This window comes from Carlito syrichta, unplaced genomic scaffold, assembly GCF_000164805.1.
Source record: "Carlito syrichta isolate Samal-C Ts95f unplaced genomic scaffold, Tarsius_syrichta-2.0.1 Scaffold236456, whole genome shotgun sequence".
Classification (NCBI taxonomy): domain Eukaryota; kingdom Metazoa; phylum Chordata; class Mammalia; order Primates; family Tarsiidae; genus Carlito; species Carlito syrichta.
In genome coordinates this window covers 198,754-213,927 of record NW_007180552.1, presented here as the reverse complement: position 1 = coordinate 213,927, position 15,174 = coordinate 198,754, and positions in this window count along the sequence as shown.

The window sequence follows — 15,174 nt, the reverse complement described above, 5'->3', positions numbered from 1 at the left end:
AGAGGAGGAACTTCAGCCTGACTCCCAGTGGATAGGAGTCCTGGGGTAGCCTAGGGTGAGAAGGGGCCCAGAGAGAGGCCCTCAGTCCTGTGCTCCCAGCACTCTGACACCTTGGCGGGGGCATTCCTGAAAAAGCATGAAGGGGGAATGCCAGAGGCTCTGGGAGAGACGGGGTAGTGATCTATCAGCACCCTGGACTCTGAGAATGAGGCGATGGAAAGAGTGAAAGGCACAGTCCTTCCCTCCAAGACCTTAGACCCTCCTGGAGAAGTAGTCTCCTCTGAGGGATGTAACAGAACGCAAGTTGCCTGCTGTGGGTGAGAGGCTGGAAGGACTCAAGGCCTCAGGGAGGCAGGGAGACCGCGGAGACTTGGGTAGGACCAAGAAGCACATGGGCTGGAGCAGACCCTCGAGGACTGGGAGGCTGTTAGCCTGGGGCTGGTGGGTAGGTAGGAGCAGGGAGAGCACTCAGGGTGGAGGCAGGAAGGAGGGAGTGGGGAGAGGGCCGAGCAAAGCCTTAAAGTCTAAAACTGGAGGGCCAAGTAGGGGCGGAAGCCATCTGGCAGGGCCTGCACTCTGGAACCAGGGCTCCATCGCAAAGGAAGCAGGGGACGGGGAGGCAGGAGAAAGACACGCAAACCTTTCAGGCTGGCTGCCACTCTTCCCCTAAGGCCACTTCCACTGCTGCAAGCCATCTTCGGCCTACCTGATAGACGGGGAGTGTTGTGCTTGGCTGCCAGGAAGCGGCAGGACAGCCCTATTCCTGGTGTGCACCCAGAGGCCTCGTTCTTGCTGGTTAGATGCAGCCCTGACACAGCAGATTGCCCATCCTGGGCTGTCCCTGGCTGCGTATGGGGAGGAAAAAGCTCTTTGTGCTGGGTCCTGTTCTCCTTCGTTGTGCATCCTAGGTGGTTCTGACCACAGGGGGCAGTGTGGGTCCACAGGACACTGATAGGGCATTCCTGGTTTCCTTGAGAGAAAAAGGTGTTTCATGGGCAAATAATTGACAGAATCAAGCTATGAAAGTTAAGTCGGTAAATAACAGTCTCTATGAGGCTTCTTAGCAGCCTTTAAGACACTCATATGCACTGGGTATCTCCAAAAGGAGGGTATAGTACATAGGGTTGCCCCTCCCCCCCCCTTTTTTTTTTGCCTTAATGCAGTTAGTTGCTGCCTTTTTACGTTTCAGTATATTTTGAGAGACAAATGTTCCAAGGGTCACAGGTTGGGGAACGCGGCTCCCTCATGTTATTGGAACTAATGGCCGTATCCCCTTCCCCCCACCCCCCCGGCACGTCGCACACCCTGTCTAGTATGACTAGGTAATATTTCGCCTGTGCAGCAGCCTCGTCTGGGTCACATGCAGCCTTCCCAGCACCTAAAACCAAGTCCTGGACATGTGGTTTTAATAATAGATATTTATAGAAATTTAATAGAGATTGATTGCCAGGGTGATAAACTTTAGATCATGCAGTTCGTAACCCACGTTTATGACTTGTTTGGTGCCAGCTGCTGTGGATTCTGGCTGATTTGAACTTAAACAGACAAAAAAAAAAAAGTTTGTTCGCAAACTTCTACCACCCACCACAGTTGTCACCTTCTTTTCCCGCCTCCACCCTCCCCCACCCCCAGTGACCACAGGGCAGCACTCTTGCCTAAAATAGTTTCTCTGAGAACTGCTTTCCTAGGGTGTCCTTCCTAAAACAGGTGCGAGGAAACACAACTTGATCCGAAATATCCTGAAACCTCCTGGCCACTCTTCATGTACAGCAAAATCCAGAAGATGGGCTCCCACTCAAAGTAGGTTGTACCTGAAATACCGAAAGGACCTCGGACAGTGTGAGCCAATGGCTACACCATCATGCCTACAGCCTGAACGCCAGTGGAACATGAAGCCCCGTCCTCATAGAAAGAAAGGACAAGCAGAGGAGGGAGTTTTCTTGAATTAACAGTTTCCTCCTGCAGCTCCGTGCCCCAAAAGGGTGCTTGGAATTCAATGCCCCAATTCTTCCTCCACTGTTCCTGCCTCAAGAGGCAGCAGGGTGAAGCTAAAAGAACATGCAAGGGCTTTGGATTTCAGAGAGACATGGCATTGAGCAAGTAAGTCACTTAGCTTGCAAGACTTTTGGGGTCACTGGCTATACATTGGACTTGACGTCTCAACATCTCTGTCCTCTTCCCTCATGAAACGCAGCAATATTTTGGGGGAGTTGGCCTTGAGTCAAGCGTGGGTCTGACTAGCTCAAGGATAGCCATTTCCCCTGTGGCAATTGGTTCTGGAATGGGCATGCAGCCTGATTCTGGCCAAGAAGATGAGAGGAAATGTCTGCTGAAGACGAAATGTCTGCTGAAGACGTCAGCCTCTCTCCCGTATCATTCCCATGTCAGTAGTGAATGAAAAATACACCCTCAGATCACCAGCAGAAGCAGCCTTGGGACAGAGCCTACCCCAAGGGCAGCAGAGTGAAGACAAAGAATCTGTGTCTTTGGTGGCATTATTGGCCAGCTTGTCTAACCTCGTTCTTCCAGGCTTCCCAATCCCTAACCAAATATGCCTCTACCATGTTTAAGCTAGCCTGAGTCAGGCTTGCAGCCAAAGCACCCTAGCTAACCCCAGACAGCGGTCAGATGCTGAAAGGCTGGCAAGCACTTGACCGCATATTAGGTATTCAGCAAAACATTCTTTCCTTCACACCTACATAAAAGCATTTATCAAAATGTGACCAAAGAAGACCCCATTTCTCCCACTTTCAAGAGCTAACTCAAGTGCCCAAAAGAGCACTTATGTAGCCGGTCGAGGCGGCTCACACCTATAATCCCAGCACTTTGGGAGGTGGAGATGAGAGGATTGCCTGAGTCTAGGGGTTCAAGAACAGCCTGGGCAACTTGGAGAGGCCTTGTCTCTACAGTAAATCAAAAAGAAATTAGTCGGGCATGGTGGCGCACGCCTGTGTTTCCAGCTACTTGGAAGGCTGAGGTGGACAGATCACCTAAGCCCAGCAGGTCAAGGCTGCGGTGGCTGTGAGAGTGTCACTGCACTCCAGGCTGGGCAACAGAGTAACATTCTGACTCAAAAACCAAAAAAATACTCATAGCAGACTCATAGCAGGTCTTCAACTAACGTTTCAATGACTCCCAGCCTTAGATGCACTGCTAGAATGTGACATTGGTCACACCTGGATTCCAATGGCATGGCTTGCTGGATGAGTGTGGGAGATGAGTAGACTTAAGCGGTGATCCGCGGTGATCCCTGTCCTGTTTCTAGACTCTGGGGCTAGCAGCTGGGGCACAGTCCTCCCCACCCCCAGTCTCCATCTCTGCTCTCTAAGAGAAGCCTGTGACCAATCACCTACACAGCAAACCATCCAAGGAATGTCTGGTATTCAGCGTATGCAGCGTGGTGTGGGTTTGTCTTTCCTGTTCATCATCACTTGGGGTGGCAATCTTCAACTGTTTTGTCTGGAGGCATTAGCATGGAGCTGAGGACCCTGGGGAATGGAAGGTGGGGAGGGAGTGGAACAGTCCTGACCTTTATTCTCTCCCTGGAAATGAATGGAACCAACACCAACCTGGCATATTCTGCACAGGCTCTGACTTTTCCCTCTGGCCCTACCACAGAATTGGGTTAGAAGCAGTATTAGCAGCAGACATTTGGTGGGGAGGAGACTGAACCACTGTATGACAGGGATGGCTGTCTTTGGCCTTTGGTCCTTAGCTCTGTGCAGGGGACGCGGTCTGGGCTGGGAACTCTGAGACCTGGATTCTGGTTCTATCTGGATGAGCTTGGGACATTTCTTAACTTCTTGGAACCTTTTTATTTTCATATGTAAACAATCCTTTTGCCTTGACTCAGTCTGGATGGTTGGATATCCTTGATAATTGACAGCTACCAGTTCTTTGAGAATTAATTACATACTAGGTGCTTTACCGGGTACTTTATAAGTCTCATTATTTTCCTCACCACAGCTAACATTTATCAAGTGCTTACAATATACCAGTCATAGTTCCAAGAGCTTTTTAAAAATATTGACGCAGCCAGGCTTGATGGCTCAGTCTGTAATCCCAGCACTTTGGGAAGCCGAGGTGAGTGGATTGCCTGGGCCCATGGGTTGGAGACCAGCCTGGGCAATTTGGCAAGCCTTCGTCTCTACAATAGAGTAAAAAAATTAGCCGGGTGCGGTAGCGTGTGCCTGTAGTTCCAGCTACTTGGAAGACTGAGGTGGAAGGATCGCAGGAAGCCAGCAGGAGCACGCTGGGGTGGCCATGAGTGTGCTGCTGCACTCCAGCCTGGACAACAGAGTAAAACTCTGACTCAAAAAAATAGATAGACAGATAGATAGATAGATAGATAGATAGATAGATAGATAGATAGATAGATGCATTGAACTCCACAAGGTAGGTACTAACCCCATTTTACAGATGAGGAAATTGAGAACAATTAAGGTAAATGCTCTCCTCAAGTTCATGCAGCTAGAAAACAGCAGACCCAAGAAGCTAGACAGCCTGACTCAGGATCTGTATCCTCGACCATTGTGCTCTATGATTACACTTTATTTAATTTTCATATAACAAGTAGGGGTATTGTCTCCATTTTATGGATGAGGAAACTCAAACAGAGAAGTTATACAAGTCAACCACGGCTGCACAGATTTTAGAGGAGGAGCCAAAAGTTAAACTTAGCTATGCCATCCAAAGGTGTCCGCCACCTAGGGCCACCCCTTGACAGATTAATACATCTGAAGAGAAAAGACTTCAAACTCCCCAAGTGACCACTACAGCTTGGTGAGTTTGCTCTTAGAGGTTTTCATCTGTAGATATGATGGGGGTATCAACGTTTCACTTTTCAAAAAATTAAAAACGTGATTCATATCAATATATAGTGAGTGTGTGTCAAAGATGTATTTAACTCATTAATGAGGGCATCTGCAGAATGGCAAGATTCTTTTTTTAAAATATAGAATACGAGTCATCACTGAAAGAAAGAATGCTGCAATGAGATTGGTAAATTGCTCATGAAACTGATTATTCTATAAGGCAGCACAGCTATAACCTTTGAGTTGCAATCTACCCTGCTAGAGAAAAGCACAGCACTTCTATGTGACAAGGATCATTTGCATCCAGTGGGTCTCCTATCACTTAATATCTACTTGGAGTAATATACTCTCCCAATCAGTAGACAATGGGCATTCAGAACAAAGGAATATATCCCTGGAGACTAGAACTGTTGGGTCGTGCTCCATGCTTTCATTCTTTTGTCTAACTCCAAGTGCAGGATATTTTTTCTAAACACAGGGCACTGAGTCAATGCTCAGCTACGGCCATTGTCACCAAGAGGAGCATGTTGTTTAGGATGAGAAGACCAACCACCAGGTTCAAATTGGGGCTCAGCCATGTTGTATGCTCATGCAAACCCCTATGGTCTCTAAGCCATACTTTTATCATTTCTAAAGAAGCGTTTTTAAAATTGAGATAACAATACTCTCTCTTCAACCTCACAGAATTTTTTTCAGAATCAACTACAAATAGACATAATAGGACTAGGTCATTGTTCTGGCTTCTGACTGACGGGGACCCGGCCATTAAATGCCTCAGCCCCTTGATGTTAAGAGAGGCCTTTGATGGAAAACTCTTAATGTGACAGGTGAAAAATTGCAAAACCCTCAGCTTTCTGTGACACCCTGGCAAACACTGACATGTCCGAATGCATGTCCCACCTACAGGCCAGGCCAGCAAAACAAGGATTGCACAAAGTCTTTGAAGATCTCAGTCACATTAATGATTCAGAACTGCTGTTTTTGACAGTGTAGCTCTGGAGGGACACATTGACACGGTGTCATTTCACCAGCCATCCCAGGGTGAGTTCAGAAAGGGACATATGTCACAGTCTTAATCAGCAATTAGCAAAGTTTTCCTTTAAAGGGCCAGATGGAGCTGGGCTTGGTGGCTCAGCCTGTAATCACACTCTTTGGGAGGCTGAGGTGAGTGAATTGCCTGAGCCCGCAGGTTCGAGACCTGCCGGGGCAACTTGGTGAGACCTCATCTCAACAATAAATAAAAAAATTAGCCAGGCGTGGCAGTGCGCGCCTGTAGCTCCAGCTACTTGGAAGGCTGAGGCGGAAGGATTGCCGGAGCCCAGCAGGTCGAGGCTGCGGTGGCCGGGAGCGGCCACTGCACTCCAGTCTGGGCGACAGATTGAGACTCCAACTCAAAAATAAAAAATAAAATAAAGGGCCAGATGGTTGTTGCATTTTTTTAAACTGCTTGTTTTGTTATTATTTTTTAAATAAACTTTTTGGAATGCAAAAGCCATTCTTGGCTCCCTAGCTGTATGAAAATAAATGTCCAGCCAGGTTTGGCCCATGGACCATAGATTGCAGACTCAGGTGTTACTGGCTCATTTGTAAGCAGTGGAAATAGTACAGACTTTGGAGTCGAGAAGTAACTTTGACTTTCCAGCTGTGTGAGCTTGGATGCACTTCCTTACCCTTCTGAGTCTCAGAATCCTCATCGGCAAAATTATTGCACAAAATATTTGCTGCACATCTGCTACCTGGTCAAGCACAAAAGCAGCACTTATGAGGCTAAAATAAAATGAAAACGTTCTAGCACATGAAAGAAGTGTGGCAGAAGGTACGTCAGTTGTTGCTTGAACCCTAAAGAGGCTTGGGCTGCCCTGGGCAGGAGACCATAAAACGGGCTTCTGTTTGGGGACAGTGGCCTGGAATCAGGCAGGCTGCAGGACAACATCCCAAGGACTCAGTTCGGTTTGTTGAGGGGATGGGTCCTGTAATTTACAAAGGCTTCCTCCATGAGTCTGACCGACAGCCAAGGTTGACAGCCTCCCGAGGAGTGGCCCCCAGGTTTGCGGGTGCAGGGGCACATGGTGCAGATGGTCTGAAAATGGTCATTCAGACCGTCAACATGGCATCTCCCTTGTGGCCTCATTCCCACACACACCCAGCTAAGCCTGATGTCGTTCAAAGCAAAGCCTCTTCCCCAGTTCACTGAGGCTGACGCTTGGGTTGAAGACTTGAAAGACTGTCTTATGTCAACATCAACAAGGATTTTTATGAGAGCACCGAAATAGTAGCGTGAGTCATGGCCGTATCTCCCCCTGCAGCCATTGCAGGGAAGGAAGCTGGTATTTCAGAGGGAGGGCTGATGTGGACCCTTTGTCTGCCGCCTGCATCAGCCCCTGGCCCTGTTCACAGATGCAGATAGTGAGGCTGGCCTCTCCCTGAGGCTCAGAGGCATCTCTCACTTGGCCCCAGGGCCAAGGGTTAATACATGATTTGATAAAGAGAGAACTCCAGGGGGTGTCGAGAGAGAATGGTGTCTCCTGTGAATTACATTTCTGTATACCAAGTCCTTAGTGTCATCGATAGGTTCTTGCAAACTGCGACTTTATGTGAAATGATGCATAACAAACCAGTGTTTTTTTCTTATCAACGTTGTGACAAAACTACATCGAATGAAATGATGTAATTTGAGGACCTGCTGTACGTCATTTAGCTTAAAGTTGCGGTTTCCAAGAATCTATCCACACCTTTATTAAGTGAGGACTGACTTTATGGCATTTTCATTCTGGCTATCGGTCAGAACAATGGAACATTTATGCTGAGAATTTTTTAGTGGATTTTTTTTAATCTCCAAGGCTCAAGGTTAAGCCTTATTTAATTTAAGAGGCAAATTCCTCCTACTACCTGGGACAGTTGTGAGCCGGAGATGCCCAGGTTGTCACTAATTCTTTGCTTTACCCAATAAATGCATGCCTGAAGAGACTTACTAAATAAAATCATGACATGATTTAACATGATCTTAAGGAGATCTCTGGGTGTGTTTGTGTTTTTGCTTTGTTTCATTTCTTGTTATCAGGAGAATCCTGCAAAGGGAATAATTTGCCTTTATTTATTTTCCAAATTTGAATTTTTTCATATTGGGCTTTTCAAACTATTTCTGTAATTTGGGCTACTGTATCTTCGGGGACATTATCCTAAATTCCCGCAGACGAAGTTTACACAGTGTGAACAAGCACTCTGTAGTAACTAAAAGGAAAGTGACAAAAATTTCTTCAGCACCTCTGTGCCAGTCAGATCACAAACCTCATTTTGTTTACTATTCACAAATGTTCTGCCACATGGGTTGTGTCGTCCCCATTTTATAGATAAAGAAACTGAGGCACAAGCTGTTAGATACTGGAAAGGGTAGAAATAGTATTCTTCCCCAACTTTGTCTGACTCCAGGACAAGCATTCTTCCCAAGTCAGGAAGCATGAGGTCTTTCTCATCATTGAAAACTGAGACAGAGAAATTCCATCCCTCCTACCTTCCTTCCCCAGCCCAAACACCTTCAGTAAACACAAATTCTAGGTTGACAGGAAACCACTTTATGTTAACCTTCTTCCCTTTTGCCACAGAGGCAGAGAAAACTGGGCTGGGCAGACAGAGACCACAGTGAGGCTGGCCTCTCACCGAGGCACTGGAATCCTGGACCAGCCTGTGCCAGCCAGTACAGCTCCCAAACCCAGGGTGGGCTGTACAGGAGAGTGGTCTCGGCATCCAGATTCCCTGCTGAGTCCCGGCACCGCCCTCTACTGCCCAAGCCTTGGTCTCCCCACGTGTGGGATGCACCTGCTACTACTGCCAGCAAAGCAAGGTGGCTGGCAGGGGCAGGAACCACTCTACCCACAGCAGGGCTCGGAGGTGAGGGACTTCTCAGGACCATGCCTTTCCTCATCAGTGGACATAAGCTCCCTTCACATACACCCTGTAAGTCCAGAAGGACATTTTAAAATGAAAATTGTCATCTCCGGGCTCTTACCTGGGCACACCATTCCTGGGCCTCTGAGGTTGTAAGGGCTGTGGGGAAGCCAAAGCCAAGCAGGGGCCAGGTGGGTGTTAGCACAGGAATGCACTTGGGGCTCCCTGCTTCCCCAGAAGCCCTGCTGGTTATGCATCTGCTCCCCCCATCCAACATTCCGCCCCCCTCAAGTCAGGCGACCCAGCTCCTCTCTCAGGGCATGGAGGAGGGGAGTGGCCCCTCCTGCCCATCACCGGCTGCTCTTGGGCACCCGAGGAGGGGAAAGAGCCAGAAGACCCCTGGTCTGAACTTGGCTCTCGTCTCTGCTGTTGGCAGGTTTGGGGACACTGGCAGATAACTACTAACTTCTCTGAAATAGGGGGCTGCTGTCCCTCACCTCAAATGGCAGTGGCGAGATTCAGAGGGTAATTATGCAAAGCGTCTACTCCATGGATCAGTGATTCTCCAAACTGTACTGTCAGAAGCCCCCAGAGGGCTCAACACACGGGGGCCTGGGCCCCACCCCAGAGTCTCTGATGCAGTGAGTTGGAGGGGAAGCCTTAGAGCTGGCATTTCTGTCACACTCCCAGGGGATGCTGGCGCTGCTGACCCAGGGGCCACACTTGGAGGAGTCACCTCCCCAGGTGACAGTTTCTGTCCTAGTCCCGTTCTCTCCTTGCCAGTGTCCACATAGCTGGCAGTGGGGCCAGCTCACCCCCTGGTTACTGGCCAGCCTTGTTGTGGATAGAAGACGTCCCCAACCACAGTCTTCCTACACCAGGAGACGGGGCCGCCCTGAAGACCCCTGCCCTCTTCCCCCAACCACATGTCACATTGTCGAAGAAGAATCCCTGGTGGAGGTGCACAGCAGGTGTTCACTCTGACCACATATTGATGAATCCCTGAGGAGCTTTAGAAAAATATGAATTGGATACCTCAGTCCCACAGAACCTGACCCAGCAAGTATCAGGGCAGGTCCAACCCTAGCCCTGCCTCATAAGCGCCCAGCTGGTGCTGAAGCAGGTGGTCCAGGAGAAACCCTGCTCTCTTCTTCCCTGGTCTGGCCCTTGAGGCAAAGAGAGAGCAAAGATCTGAAACCTCTCAGACTGACCTGGTAGATGCATAGATTAGTCTCAAAGCCTCCTTTTGTTCTCATGGAGGAAGGGGGGGTGGATATAAGTAAGCAAATAAATAAACAGCTAAATGAGATAGAGAATTCACATTTAAACCTTGATGAAGAAACCCTCCTTAGAATTAAGTTGTTACTGGCAACAGTGGGACACTGTCAGGGAGGGAGTCGGGGGCACACCTCATCAATAAGGGTACCAGATCTCCAACCAGGTGACGCGGGGACCAAAGTGAGGCCCACACTTTACCTGTGCAACGACCATTTGTATACCTCACCCTAAATTGTACCTCCCATCTTTAAAATAAATTTTTTTTATAAAAAGAATTAAATTGTTCAATAGTTCACTTCCAGATTTTACTTCCAGAGCCTATGCTTTTTACATATTACAGAAAGACAATTATGCACTCACCTTTCCCAGTGACTATTATAGGCATTGTCCAGTCATTTTCTGTCATTCTTTGATATCTCAATCTCCCTTTTTCTCTGTTAGAGCAGTGCCTATCAACTATAGATGTTTAATACGAAACTGTTGACTGAATACCTTAAAATAGGTATGGTTCCTAAATGGTTCCTGAAGCTCATTTTTCAAACACTTACGGGGCATTTTCTATGTTCCAAGGCCTGTATTAGGCACAAGTTCGTGTTCTTAGAAATTCCTAAGCTGAGCAGTTAGCTTACCTCCAACTGTTCATTCTTGTGAATTAAAGCTTCAGTGCTGCTCCTGAATGTTGAGGGGCAGTTCAAAGAGTTGGCCTCTCATCCAGACCCCATTCGTGCCCGTGCAGGAGTTGTGATAACAGTTTTGTCCAAAGAAGCTCTTGCCCACATAGCAAAAGAAAGCAGGCCCACTGGGAGCTTTCAAACAGGGGCACTGCCCTTGGCAGTTCCTTCTAATCAGACATGTCTCCAAAAGCATGACCACGGTCATTTCTGGAAGCCATTTCCCATAATGCCCTTGGAGATGGATTAGGGAAAATAAAAGCAAAACTGGGCCTGGCTCTTCCTGGATGGGGCTTCAGACCACCCATCTGCATTTGTGTATAACACCTTATGGGCAGGGGAGGGAGTAGGAAAGAGGCGGTGTGGCCCTTGGCCTAGGCAGGCATTCAGGGCGGTCGGAAACAGGGCCGAAGCCCCAGCAGCTCTGGATCTTCCCAGGCCCTCCAAGAGCAAAGCTGTTGGGTGAGGTCAGTGGAGCCCCCAAGCAGAGCATGTGGTAGGGGTCATCTCAGTGTGTCCTGGGGGACATTAGAGGATTCAGGGGACATCCCCATGGGGGGCAACTGACCCCCATTGGGGCCCACACATGGCTCTCTAAAAGATCCTGGCAAGAACAAACTTGCCTCACCAGACACGGAGTGTGAGCCAGGCCACATTAGCAGTAAAAAGAACAAGATCGATCCCACTGGCATTTCCCCAAACATCGCAGGTGCCTCACGCTGGCCCTTCTCCATAGGCCCTCTGTGGGTTCACAGCATCCTAGTCAGGGTCGTTGTCACCTGGCACACCCTGAAGGCTGTCACCAAATGGCCCCGTGACTCCCTTCAGTTGCCCTGTGTCAGAGCTGTGGGAATGCCTCCTCCCTCCAAGCCAGCCTTTGTGACTTGTCCTGTGACTTCCAAAGTCCTCCTAGGTTCACAGCCCTTCCTCCTTCTGTTTCCAGCCCCCTTCCCCCCCTGGTGAGTCCTTGTCCCTAAACCAGGCTCGAGAGCTGATTGCTGAGGTTTCCTCCTCCTTCTGTCTCTCTAACACTGTGCCTAGGAACCATCGCCCCACACCAAACCTCATTGCTCACAGAAGATGGTTCATAGCATCATTCCCCTTCCCTAAGATGCTCAGAAGCAGGCAAATCTATAGAGAGAGAGGAGGTTACCTGGGACTGGGGTGGGAGCTGAGGTGAGCTGTAAAAGGACTCGAGGGAGCTCGCTGAGATGATGGAGAGGTTTTACACCTGGATTTCTGGGGCTTTTACACACATCACTGAATTGGACACTTCAGCTGGGGGTTTTTATGGTACATAAATTATAAAAATAATATTACTTATAAATTATTTATTATAAATATGATATACATTATAAACTGAGGTATATAAATAACACTTCAATAAAATTATTTATCAAAAATTCTCATTAGAAACAAAGATCTGAGTATCACATGTTCTCACTCATAAGTGGACCTGGAACAACTATTGTAATACTATAAGAAAAGGACTGACAGTAGCAGGAAACTGCGAAGGCATGGGGAGGCGGGGAGGTGGGATGGGCAGTGGAAAAACTGCCAGGGGAGGGGGGGGTACACGTCATCAACAAGGGTACCTGCACGATGAATATTTAATGAATACCTAACCCTGAATTGCACCCCACAATTAGAAAAAATTATCATTAATGCCCCCACTTACTCAGATCCACTTAAATACCAGTTTAGGCACAGCTGAGTCTACTGCTTTGTTCCAATTTTTTGTGGGGAGGTTATCTGAATTTTTTTTTTTTTTTTTTTGAGTCAGGGTATTGCTCTGTCACCCAGGCTGGAGTACAGTGGCACACTCATGGCCACCACAGCCTTGACCTCCTGGGCTGAGATGATCCTTCTGCCTCAGCCTCCCATGTAGCTGGGTCTAAGGGCATATGCCACCATGCCTGGTTAATTTTCCTACTTTTTTTGTAGAGATGGGATTTCACTATGTTGCCTAGCCTGATCTCAAACTCCTAGGCTCAAGCAGTTCTCCCACCTTTGCCTCCCAAAGTGCTGGAGTTACAGGCGTGAACCACCACACCTGGCCAGTTATTTGTATTTTATTCACAGAGCAACTGAGGCACTGAGCAGTACAATGATTGCTCAAAGTCAACCTTGAACAGGTGCTGTCTCTGAGCCAAGTAATGTGGGCACTTGGGGGAAGGAACAATGTGACTCGAGGGTGGGGAGGAGGAGGAAGGGGGCTCCATCCAATGGAGCCAGGCACGGCAGTGGACCTCAGCACACTGTATCGGTGTTTTCCCTGTGAGGGAAATCCTGCACTTTATCCAATGACTCTCAAACCCAGATGTGCCTTATAACAGCAAATGGCAAGCAACTGGCTGTGGCGATGGAGCGGGCTCCCCCTCACCCGGGCGTCGAACTTGCAGAATACTGACAGCAGATTGGAGGAAAACCTCAGATGACAGGAGAGTGCTTTTTATTTATTTATTTTAGGTGGAGTCTCACTCTGTTACCCAGGCTAGAGTGCAGCAGCATGCTGATGGCCACTGCAGTCTTGGCCTGCGGGCTCAGGTGATCCCTTCACCACCATGCCCAGCTAATTTTTTGATTTATTGTAGAGACGAGGTCTCTCCATGTTACCCAGGCTGGTCTCGAACCCCTGAGCTCAGGCAATCTTTTTGCCTCTGTCTCCCAAAGCACTGGGATTACAAGCGTGAGCCACCTCACCCGGCTTACTTTTTATTCTTATTATTTTTTTGAAGGTGGAGCACTGCAGTCTGCAGCACAGGTATGCTCCTGGCCACCTGCAAATGGTGGAACCTCAGTAGTGTGCTTTTAAAGAAATGTGGCAACCGTAACCATCTCAACGTCAGAGGGTCAGTCATATTGTGCAACAAAAAGCATAGGTGTCCGTGCCTCTTGGCAGAAAGTCACTCTGAAGTGCCAAGAAGAATTCTTCCAGTAGGTCCATGTGGTGGTGGTCTTAAAGCTAGAGTTGTGCAGGAACCTCTGGGAATTAAATCACATGATCTGGTCAGACAGCAACACAGCTCCTGGCTTCTAGTCAGTGCTTCAGGATCCTGCTGGCCAAGCATGGGCCGGATGCAGAAAATCCAAGGTCACCTGCCTTCAGAAGTACACAGTCTACCAGGAAGTTGATTCAGATGCAAAGAAAACAATGAACACAAAGAGTTGTACAGATAGTGAGTAACATGGGGTGAGGCTGAAAGCATAGATCTTTGAACTGTCTTTCCTCAAAGTTTTGAGGAAACCAGAAAATTCCTCTGCCGGCCAGATGCCTTTGAGTGGGGCTGACAGAAGGTTGGAACTCTTCATGGATGCAGAAACCCCGGCCTAGACCAGCCACACAGGGCTGCAGACTGGAATGAACTAACCCCAGACACTCCTGCCCTGGCATGGCTCAGAGGGTTTTTGGCATGGCCAGTGTATGAGGAGGAACCCCCCAAAATCCAGGATTTGTTCATTTAAAATGTGTGTTTATTCTTATATGTTTAAACTTCAGTCATCTTCAAAGTACTTTCCATTTGATGCAATACACCTATCCAGATGCTTTTTCCACTGCTCAAAGTGGTTTTTGAATTTGTCAATTTTGATGCCTTTTCGTGCTTCTGCTGTTTTTTGTTTCACTTTGTCCCTTTGAGGATTTTTTTTTCATCCAGGGAAACAAAAGTTGCTTGGGGCGAGATTAGGTGAATAGGGAGGGGAGGGCACAGGGGTCCTGCCATTTTTGGCCAAAAACTGCTGAACACTCAGGGTGCTATGGGCAAGGAGCCGGTCCTACAAGGGGCCCACCCGCTAAAAAATAATTCTGGATTTTTTAGTGGTCCCCCTCATATATCCAGCTTGCCATATCCAGCAGAGACTTGCCAAGGATAGGTACAAAGTTCTTTTATAAAAAATATTATCCAGCCGGACTCGGTGGCTCAGCCTGTAATCCCAGCGCTTTGGGAAGCTGAGATGAGTGGATTGCCACAGGTTTGAGATCAGCCCGGGCAACTTGGTGAGATCTCGTCTCTACAATAAATCAAAAATTAGCTGGGTGTGGTAGCAGGAGCCTGTAGTTCCAGCTACTTGGAAGGCTGAGGTGGAAGGATCGCCAGAGCCCAGCAGATCGAGGCTGCGGTGGCCGGGAGCGTGCCACTGCACTCCAGTCTGGTGACGGAGTGAGACTCCAACTCAAAAAAAAATATATATATATATATATATATATATTATTCAAAAACTATTTTCTGAATTATAAGTCCTTTCAACATAGCAGCTATCATTAAATATCAGTTAAAGTGAAGTGACTATTCTGTGTCAAAATATGATGATCCTAAGAGCAGGGAGCGGAAACTGTACTGAGAAATAATAGTTTCTGCACTTTAACATTTAACTACTAAACTCTTTGATAATAAAATCATCATGATAATTGTACTTATTTAATATAAGCTCAGGTTTATTCTGGAATCTTAGAAGTTCCGTGGTGACTTTTGGCTTCGGCCTCAACTGTAGCCAAATATTGATTTTTAACAATTTGGCCTCTTGCT